The sequence below is a fragment of the Rhipicephalus sanguineus genome, chromosome 8 (genome assembly GCF_013339695.2).
Source record: "Rhipicephalus sanguineus isolate Rsan-2018 chromosome 8, BIME_Rsan_1.4, whole genome shotgun sequence".
Taxonomy (NCBI): Eukaryota; Metazoa; Arthropoda; class Arachnida; order Ixodida; family Ixodidae; genus Rhipicephalus; species Rhipicephalus sanguineus.
Genome location: NC_051183.1, coordinates 71,162,685 through 71,173,861, shown reverse-complemented (window position 1 = coordinate 71,173,861; position 11,177 = coordinate 71,162,685). Strand labels below are relative to the sequence as shown.

Genomic DNA, 11,177 nt, shown 5'->3' with positions numbered 1-11,177 from the left:
ACTACGAAACGTAACATAAAAAATTGTAGTCGTGCATATATACTCTAATTCAGAACTGTTTTTCTCTACAGCCATAGCCCCCGAAGTTCAAGATTTTGATCACTATAGACGTAATTGCTACATTGTATAAAAAAGTCTAAGTTAGGCACACATGGCAATATACATAGACAACGAAGTTATAAGCGAACAGCCATTTCCTTTATTACCTTAGCGCTTAGTCGTAGATGTTACTTGTCCTCTAAGTCATGTATTTGCAAGGTACTAGTTTTAAAATGGACCACGAGATAATCCCACTCTACTGATGTATTCAACGTTTTTCAGGAAAGTACCACACAGAAACAGTCTACCCTAAAATCATTGAAGAACGTAGTGGGGATGGATCTCTGGTACTGCGCATTCGCCGTGGGCTGTCACTTTCTCTTAACAAGATTTCAGTTGCGACGGAAGCACTTCGACTTAGAAGCTCTGTCAACGGCACTATCATTGACCAAACTGTAAGCAAATCTTTGTGTTAAACAAGAGTGTTTTTGAATAGTATGCCGACAACGTAGGCTTTAGCGAGAATTGTACATAAGTTCTGTGGAGCTCCTAGTAGTCCCACGGGAAAACTAAACAAGAGACACAAGAGTTGCGCATTGCCGACAAAAATCACGTAAGGAAGATGTCGTCAAAGTATGTTAGGGGCAAGTAAAATGTTTTAGAAACGTTTATTCAGATATCTGTGGAGGCATTTTTTTGTTCCAGTAGACATAACGTTTCCGATTGGTAACAAGTAAGTCGCCGGATGTCCTCTCTATAGAAATAGTGCTGACAAACTCCTCCACAGCTCCATTTAAAAATGAGCTTTTCCTCCCCAAGGAGTAATCACTAAAACAGGTGGCACAGGCTACAGTATTGTGTTGTGTGTTGTGGGTCTTTTATGGTATGCTAACATAGGCGGTGTCAACAAGCTGGCGCTACCCAGTACGCCACAAGTGATGTCGCGCAATAAAGAATACCCAGATATATAGCTACTGGACAATTTCAAAGTTGTGCCGCTGGCACTAAAAGCGCGTACAGTTTTGTCTAGAAGAAATAACACCCTCATTCATACATTGAACTATGCCTACCGTTCAATTCAGGCTAACGCATTAACTGCGTTGTTGAATGCAAGAAAATATTAAACACTGCCCTTTGGCATGCTACATGGTGTTTAGATTACTAGTTTGATTTCAACAAACGAGAATAAGTAATATAAATGCTATATTCAGGAGGAAAACGAGTATTTGTACTTACCATGCTGTCTTTAGGGAAAAAAGGGAAAACGCTTCCATAGCTTTGCTGCGGAAGCAGTTAACCACCGCGAAATGATCATCCTTTCGAAATACTTATTCACTGCACGAGTCCCCGCGGGAAACTCGCGTAGTGAATTTCAAAGTGCCGTGGCACTTCAACAAATATACAAGAGAGAGAGATAATAGTATTTAATGGAATTCCCAGAGAGGTTAGCCTGCCTTGTCGCCTGGCTTTCCACTCCAGCTGTCGGGTAATGACTACGATATATAAAATGATCACATATGCACACAAATAGTACATACAGCGGCAAACGCACATACCTACACAAAATAGTACTTCATAAACTTTGGTTAAGTCGAGTGTTCCTCAAGAACACCAACAGCGCTTTTGTGTTGCGCATCGCATAACCACTGTCTTGCGAAGGGCCGAGAAGGTGCCACAGCACCAAGCTGGAGCCGCGTGGCAAATGAAGTGCTGTCGCAGCGTACGTGCTTTAAGTCTTCTCGAGTGTTGCATGTGGTGCACGTGGGCGAGTCCGACTGCCTGATCTTGTGCTTGAAGTATTTCGTAAGGCAACGTCGAGTTTCAGTCGGTGAATGCACTTTTCATCTTGTCTGGTTAGCCCCTGTGGCATATAAAAGCTGCACGTCGGGTCTATTCTGTGCAGAGTTCCGTACTGGTTATTTTGATCGCACTGTATTGTTCGCTCCAGATACCGCGCGAACCCAGATACCAAAGTATCTGCGTCTTTTCTTGAAAAATGAATGTCGAGTTTCTTAGATACCTCGTCATGTGAAGCTCTGGCAGCGGAGACAGCCAGAACATTCCCTTCTATGCCGCAGTGAGCTGGTAGCCACTGCAGTACCACATCGTGGTGTTGTTCATATGCATTACTGCCTAGGCGCCTGATGTCCAGGACTACTTGATCTTGCGTACGTGGTGATTTCAGGGACTGCAGTGCGGCTGGTGAGTCGGAGAATATCACCCAAGAGTGGGGTCTCTCATCTTTCATATATGCAAGCACCATCCGCAGTGCAGCCAGCTCAGTGGCAGCGGCGGAAGTACGGTGACTAAGAGTGGCTGCGATCGTGACATTCGCCGATGGTGTCCACACACCTACAGCAGATGATCCATCTGTGACAGGCCCACCTGTATAAACGTGACGACGGTTTCTATACTTGGTGCTAATGTGTTCGAGAGCGAAGTGTGTCAACGCTGACCCACGTGTATTTATCTTCCTCTTGAAACCCGACACTGTCGTGACTATAGTCCAGGAAGGAAGGTGCCATGGGCGCCCTGTCAATATCGAAAGCTTTTCATACGGCAGGGGGAGTAACATCCGCACTCAGAAGTGCTGACTGAAGCAAGTGGGTGATCTTGTACCCTAGCCGCAAAACGCAGACAGACTCGGAGGAACTTCATCAGTGTACACTTCATCAGTGTATTAGCAGTTACTAATGGCGAAAGGTTCTGCACGCTCCACAGAAATTGTGAAATTTCAGTGTTTTCCTTGCAGGTAAATGGGTCTGAAATCCAAGCATCATTGTTCGAAGACGAACAAAATATGGCTACGGTGTCCCTCACGAAGACTTCTTATGGTGTTAAAGTGGTAAGAGCGCGAATTTTTTTAAATAAAATAATTCAGATGCGTTGTAATTTTTAAGAATTGTGTTGAACGTATTGCCTACTGTTCCATTCTTACCGTTCTATTCGTTTATTCCACAAGTGCTAAGAGGAACACACAATGTTCATGCATTTTTATGAACTTCGTATTGTTTTAAAAACGAGCATTTAGAAGAGTTGTGTTTTGGGTATGTATTATATGTTCACTGTATATAGTCAGCAAAGCCGAATATATATTTGCCGCCCCGCCACGGTGGTCTAGTGGTTATGGCGCTCGACTGCTGACCCGCAGGTCGCGGGATGGAATCCCGGCCGCGGCGGCTGCATTTTCGGTGGAGGCGAAAATGTTTGAGGCCCGTGTACTTAGATTTAGGTGCACGTTAAAGATCCCCAGGTGGTCGAAATTTCCGGAGCCCTCCACTACGGCGTCTCTAAAAATCATATCTTGGTTTTGGGACGTTAAACCCGAGATATTATTATTATTATTATTATATATTTGCCACCTTTATGTTTCAAACAGTTATTTTAAACACATTGCATTTTAACTCAGAGAGACAACAGCAAGAAAGTGAGCACATAGCGGCTCACGAAAAGACATGCTCTAAGAAACCGCTAGATATTCGCAGATGAACAAAGGCTAATCTGAGGAGATTAGTGTTAAGTATTCTTCACCGATCAGCCATGAGCCATGAATATATTTGCCATGCTCTGCACCAATCTGCAGACATGCCAAGTATTAGGAAGTGGGAGAGATGGATAGGTGATTGGTACAAACTCAATGCTGCCGAACCTTGCATTCTTCGCGGTTTGTGTCATCAAGTCTCAAGTAGACCCTACGATAGCTGTAAGAGCCACCTACGTCTAAAAAGTCAGGTCCTCATTAACAGATTTTGTCCATACTTGTTCTGCTCATTTGCTGCACGTGCCGATGTTACCCAAACAGGCTCGCATGACACAATTAAGGATATTGCTGTCTTTGTTATCAAAGAAAGTTAACTACATGCGCTTTGAAAATACAGATGTCAGTTTTGTGAAATCAAACGGGTCAAAAGTGAAGATGTCCTGTCTTGGTAATGTATCAGACTACGAAGGAAAAAAAAAGAAAGAGAAAGCCAAAAGGCAGAGAACTTAAACATAAAAGGGTCCGGTTCATTGCTCTACACAGGCGGATTGGGAGGGATAGGCTTTACATTTATTACGCAGTATTGCCGCAGCGCAGGTGCAATGTGCACAGGATATAAATGCGCACCAATGTTCAATGTGCAGGTCTATCACCTGCCCTTTTAGACAATAATTGCCACTTAATTTAAAGGTACGCCCATTTTTCTTAAACGTAGGAAAATGCTTGAGATTGTGAATCTTTGGAAGTAAAACAAAAGTTAACAATGAACTGTTGTTTTTATTGCATTTTCATGCAATGAATCAATAGTCAGCGCATATAAAATTTCCCTGTTATTAATACTAACTTTGAATCATTGCGATATCATTTAAGCATCAATGTACATAAAGCGTCGTGCGTAGCTCAATATCCAGGAAATTGCACGCCAACCACTATTAAAGAAGCAAGTTTGATTAAAGGTGCATGATTGCACAGATATGACATTAGAATTGTAACAGTGACATTACAAAAACAAAGCTTTAAATATGTGCAGACTGCTATATTTGCCAAATATTAACAATGTACTTTTTGTTTGTTTTGATGACACGCAGATCGGATTGCTGAACCCAGGTGAAAGAATACAGCCCGCTTTTTTTGAACCCAAACGTGTTTCGGGAGGGCTACCACATACTGTACAAAGGATCCAGCAAGCTCTTGACCTAGAGCGGATAACTAAGGAAAAAGTGCAAGGTACAAATCCTTGTCTAAGCTGAGTGCTTCTTTAGGTTTTGTAATACATGGACGAAACCAGTGTTTGCGCAAGTATACCTGTTGGAGATCTTGCGTAAAACGAGCATAATGCGCGTTTGCGTATCTTAGCATACCCAAACGAGCATAATGCGCGTTTGGGTATTTGGGTATGTTCACCGCGGTTCCTAACTACTGCGCTAAAGAGAACACTGGTACCATTTAAAGGTGCCCTGAACCATTTTTCCAAGTCATCAACGAAAGACCTCAGAATCCGAGTTTATTGCCTCAAGAGTCGATTGCCACAAGAACTTCTCGAATTCGTCTTGAACTAGCGGAATTCAAGGGACTAGTCGCACGCTTTAAGCGCTTTCTTCCTTCATGGAAGAAAGTTAGCAACATGCTAGCAAACTATGGATCTGAGCGCGGGCAAGCGGTGGTACCCCATGGCGGGAAGCACATTAGAGCCTCCACCGCTATTATTGGTGTGGACGCTAGCGTGGCTACCATGTAATGCTAGCAAACATGGAGCTCAGCGCCGGCAAGCAGCGGTACCCCATGGCAGGAAGCACATTAGAGGTACTCCCACTGTTATTGGTGTGGGCACTAGCGTGGCTACCATGTAATGCTAGCTGACTATGGAGCCTATTGCCGGCAAGCGGAGGTACCCCATGGCAGGAAGCACATTAGATGTACTCCCGCTGTTATTGGTGTGGGCACAAGCGTGGCTACCATGTAATGCTAGCTAACTATGGAGCTCAGTGCCGGCAAGCGGCGGTACCCCATGGCAGGAAGCACATTAGAGGCTCCACCGCTGTTATTTGCGTGGGCGCTAGCGTGGCTACTATGTGATGCTAGCAAACATAGAGCTCAGCGCCGGCAAGCGGCTGTACCCCATGGCAGGAAGCACATTAGAGGCCCTCCCGCTGTTATTGGTGTGGCCGCTAGCGTGGCTACTATGTAATGCTAGCTAACTATGGAGCTCAGCGCCGGCAAGCGGCTGTACCCCATGGCAGGAAGCACATTAGAGGCACTCCCGCTGTTATTGGTGTGGCCGCTAGCGTGGCTACTATGTAATGCAAGCAAACATGGAGCTCAGCGCCGGCAAGCAGCGGTACCCCATGGCAGGAAGCACATTAGAGGTACTCCCACTGTTATTGGTGTGGGCACTAGCGTGGCTACCATGTAATGCTAGCTGACTATGGAGCCTAGTGCCGGCAAGCGGAGGTACCCCATGGCAGGAAGCACATTAGAGGTACTCCCGCTGTTATTGGTGTGGGCACAAGCGTGGCTACCATGTAATGCTAGCTAACTATGGAGCTCAGTGCCGGCAAGCGGCGGTACCCCATGGCAGGAAGCACATTAGAGGCTCCACCGCTGTTATTTGCGTGGGCGCTAGCGTGGCTACTATGTGATGCTAGCAAACATAGAGCTCAGCGCCGGCAAGCGGCTCTACCCCATGGCAGGAAGCACATTAGAGGCCCTCCCGCTGTTATTGGTGTGGCCGCTAGCGTGGCTACTATGTAATGCTAGCTAACTATGGAGCTCAGCGCCGGCAAGCGGCTGTACCCCATGGCAGAAAGCACATTAGAGGCACTCCCGCTGTTATTGGTGTGGCCGCTAGCGTGGCTACTATGTAATGCAAGCAAACTATGGAGCTCAGCGCCGGCAAGCGGCGGTACCCCGTGGCAGGAAGCACATTAGAGGCACTCCCGCTGTTATTGGTGTGGGCGCTGGCGTGGCTACCATCCCTACTGAAACGTTCCGTATGCCATTCCAATAATTCCGTATGTTTCCGTAAGAATCTTACGGAAAGATATGAAAAATATATGGAAAAAATGCGGAAAACATATGGATTCCGTATGGAAACATATGGAATTATTGGAATGGCATACGGAACGTTTCAGTAGGGATGTAATGCTAGCAAACTATGAAGCTCAGCGCCGGCAAGCGGCTGTACCCCATGGCAGGAAGCACATTAGAGGCACTCCCGCTGTTATTGGTGTGGGCGCTAGCGTTGCTACCATGTAATCCTAGCAAATTATGGAGCTCAGCGCCGGCAAGTGGCGGTACCCCGTGGCAGTTAGCACATTAGAGGCAAACGCTGCTATTGATTCATATCGGCTACTGGCCAGTAGCATGGCATCTATGGTTTCGCAGCAGGCGCCGGCAGCTCTAAGAGAAAGAGCATCATAGTCTTGCAAAGAGTTTTCTATTAGGGGAGGGAGTGGTGCATAGTCTCACCGTAGCGCCCCCTCTTCCCCTCTTTTCTTTCGTTTTTGAGGAGTCTAAAACACAACGTGCTTCACAATAGATGGAAAAAAGAAAACAACTTGGATGACGTTCAATCTTCACCTTCAAGAGTAGAACGCGATAGCGTATTCAAGCCCCGCGCGCATAGCCTTCTCAATTGCAAGCCTGACTTCGTCTCTCAGTGCATGCCTCAACGATGCCGTAAGGAAACGAACGACTGTAGGCGCAACATTTTCGGTTTCAATGTATCCTAGAATGTACTCCAAGTGCAGTTGCGGAGCGTCCACTGGGCCTTAAGCCTTCCTTCTGCGAATCAACGAAGGGCCCATTACGCTTCCATAAGGGAACACGCGAACCTACTCAGCTCCTCACACTGTTGATGGTTTTGTTAATGACGATGGTTAGATATGTCTGTATGCTTTGTAGTGTGTGGGGCTTTAACACATCCCCTCGTTGCGCAATTCACATGTTTTGACGCCTGGCTAGATTCTACGTTTCTGTCACACAATGTTACATGCGTTAAGGAGACTCCTTTCACTACATGAGATTTTTTTCGAAGCAGTTTGAGGCAATGGCGTGGCTCTGTGGCAGACCACCTGCTTGTCACGCGGGAAGCCTGCGTTCGATTCTCACTCGAACTGGCGATTCTTTTTTATTTATTTTATTTCCATCTTTCCCAATTTTTCGGTCCCCCAAAACGCTGATTTTCCGCTCGCAACCAACGACGCCGAAACGCACGCCGACACCGCAATTAATGCAAAGCGAGCTCTTTAACGCAATCGCGTTCAAAAATAAAATCAAGCAATGACTTTCTTGTCACCATGGGCGGCCCTTGGTCCGTGGCTTTCCGGGAATAAAGATGGGAATTATAGTTCTTGGAATTCAACACGATGGGTGCTTCGGCCTCCATTATCCTCAGGAAAACGCCAGCATTGCGCGGAAAGCGCAGGCCTGGCACAGTCACAGCGAAAGCTGGAAGAGCGGCATTTCAAGAGCCCGTTATAAACTATCTTGTGGCTACTAATACAAGTACTTTAGCAACGTACCCACTACGCCACAAATCATAATTTTTTGAAGTTGGGAAGCACCCACCACATTATTCGTCATTCTGCGGAGAAGCGAGGTACCAGCTACACATCTGTAAAGCGTTATGCGCACTTTGTTGATGCGCCGGCTGATGATGATGAAGAATTATGGCTGAGCCCTTTGTAATAGTTTGGAAGCTTTGAACGACCAGCGCTGTGTGACACCCGGTCGTTAATGAACTCTCCCACCACGCTTTAAAACAAACGGTAACGTGAGAAACAGAGAGCAGCCACTACGCAATTCGCTATTCTGCGGAAAACCGCGGTACACGCTAAACACCTGTAAGGTAAGGCATTACGTGCACTTTGTTCATGCTTTGGCCGATAACGATGAAGAATTATGGCAGAGCCCTTTGTAATGGGTTGGAAGCATTTAACCAAACACTTATTGCGCAATTCGCATTGTGTGACGCCTTGTTACAGAATTCGCGCTGTGTGACGCCTGGTTGTTCTTTTACTCTTTTACCACACTACATTACATATGTTAATGTGGTTCTTTCCCACACACTAATCCCCTATAGGGTCATTTTGTATAGCTTAAAGCGACGTTTATTACAAATATTTGATAAAGACAGGAAGAAAAGTGTTGAGAGTCTGCGAGCTTTTCTTTCACTACATTCGTGCTTCTCGCCATACGTTTTCTTCTCCGCCAAATGCGACAGGGGTCTCAACCGACTACGTCAGCGACAAATGAAAAAACCGGAAGAAGTTCAGGGGACATGTTTGTTAAGAGCAAAATTGTCCAATTTCTATTAAAACGCCATGTGGTGCTGCGTGCCACTTAATGACCCGTGTTTTAAATGCGTAAGCATTTCTGTGCTCTCTTAACGTAGTTGCGGTACATTGCAATATGTTTAATTACCTAGATACAGCGAAGCTCATCAGTAGATTTTAAAAAAATTCAAAAGTAATGCACACCACTCAGTAGCTATAACTAGAATTTCGTGTAGCGACACTCTTCTGCACAAGCCTGCCCAAAGTGCAGGTAAGAATGTCCCTGTACCTGTAAAGAAAGACCGCAACGGAGTTTAATGACGTATGAGCACTTTGTATTCTGCTTAAAAATTTTATTACGACAGCGGATAAATCCACTGCAATACCAAATGAAGCTTTGGTAACTGCGTCGTCATCCGCTCAGAAAATATTTCCTATTTCATACTGACCGGGTCCCGAAGTTCAACTACTTATAGTTTTAATATTATGTATAGTAGTTGGAACAGTTATCATGTCACAAGTAGTGAACGAAAATTGTTTAAACTTCGAGCAACTCTGCATGGCTACTACGTTTTCGTTAGTTACAATTTGCTTCGCGGTGTCGATTGATGGAAGTTATTTGCGGTTTCCCTGACATCACTTTATTTGCCTTTCAAAGAAAGCATCTGTTAAAAGTGCTATCCCGTTCTTGCACCCTTTCAGGTATTTTACCTAGAAGCTACACTGACACAAAAATGCCGGGCGAAGTTACCATTGAAGTGTACGTTGTGTCAGACACAATCCACAACAAGAGATTTGAGGACAACGACCTTTTGGTCTATATATGCATCTTTATGAATACCGTAAGCACATTGATCTATATAATTCCGTGATGATTAGAGTGTAACGTAAATTATACTGCGTCCAAGAAGGCGCTGAAGGGCAAGTTTCCGCATAATAATGCAAAATATTTGGTAAATATTGCTGAGATTTACTGCGAGCACTATCAATATTTCGAGCATACACCCTAAATTAGAGAATGCGGGAGCAATAAAATCACAATAAAAGCGCTGCTCTTGTGTTAATTAGAAATACAGCTACTAAAACATGTTCGCAAAACTACAAAGAACACAGTGTAGTCTCTGAAATTTGTAAATGCATGTTTCACTGGAAGAACAACCCACACCATTTTTTATGTTTTCTTACTTTTTAAAGCTTTAAACATGTATCTTTATGTCATCAAATAAATCAGACAATGTGACAGCCATGTGAAATCTACACTTTCCTACGTCATTAAAAATGATTCAAATAATAACAGTACTTTTTCAGAGTTTTATATGTTGTTGTGGTATGAAGAGCCGTATGAAAGATAGCATTAAAAATGAAGTGAAGACGCACACAAAAAAACAGACATGCAGATCATAAGCATTGTGAGAATAGATTTCGCGCGAAGCTGTCAACGAGGGGCTGCCTATGCCGTATTTTCGGGCTTTCGCCGCCTTATGATGTGGATTAATATGTTGTGCGCTAATCGTGCGCTTGCAATATGCTTCGCACAGTGGCTGGCTGAGGGTTCTTGCAGCAAGTTCTGAAGTGTTTATCTCCTACGTTGAAACAATGAGCTATAACGAGCGATATGTCATTCTCTTGTTTAGTCCACGCAAACTGCAGAATAGTCTTACCCGCTGTGGTAGCTTAACACACAAGGTGTCACGCTGCTGAGCACGAGGATGCGGGTTCGACTCCGGGACATCGCAGTTATATTTGGATGGGTGAAATCGAAAGAACAGCTGTTGTGCTTAAATTTTGTTCCACACTCAGCAACCCGAGGTCCCCGAAATTAATCCGCACTCCTCCACTATGGCCTGCGTTCAATTAATATCGCAGTTTTGGCACCTAATACACCAACAATTATTATTATATTCCTAATATAATTATAATGTATATTTTCCCTGTTCTTGGGTTTCACCTATGACGCATACCATCATACCAAGGAACGTGCTATGCGGGTATGCGCCACACGTGACCGGAGTACATTGTTTTATGACGTACGCGGCAGACATGTCACGTTATTGATGCCGTAATCTGTCAGTAATGTTCCTCATACACTGATGTGTACAACCCGCCACGGTGGTCTAGTGGTTATGACGCTCGACTGCTGAGCCGAAGGTCACGGGATCAGATCCCGGCCACGGCGGCTGCATTGTCAATGGAGGCGAAAATGTTTGAGGCCCGTGTACTTAAATTTAGGTGCACGTCAAAGGACCCCAGATGGTCGTCATTTCCGAAGCCCTCCACTACGGCGTCCCTCATAATCCTATCGTAGTTTTGAGACATTACACCCCATTTATTAAAAAAAACACTGACGTGCACCTATGCCAATTTTGTTGTGCACCTAGTTA

At 44.9% G+C, this 11,177-nt stretch overlaps 1 long non-coding RNA gene across 1 annotated transcript; it reads left to right on the top strand.

The window, feature by feature from the left end:
• Positions 1 to 327: 327 nt before the first annotated feature.
• LOC119403316 (uncharacterized) lies at positions 328 to 9,644 on the top strand. Its single transcript, XR_007417076.1, has 3 exons — positions 328 to 494; positions 4,609 to 4,747; positions 9,499 to 9,644. It is a non-coding gene; the product is annotated as an uncharacterized LOC119403316 (long non-coding RNA).
• The last annotated feature ends 1,533 nt before the right edge of the window (positions 9,645 to 11,177 follow it).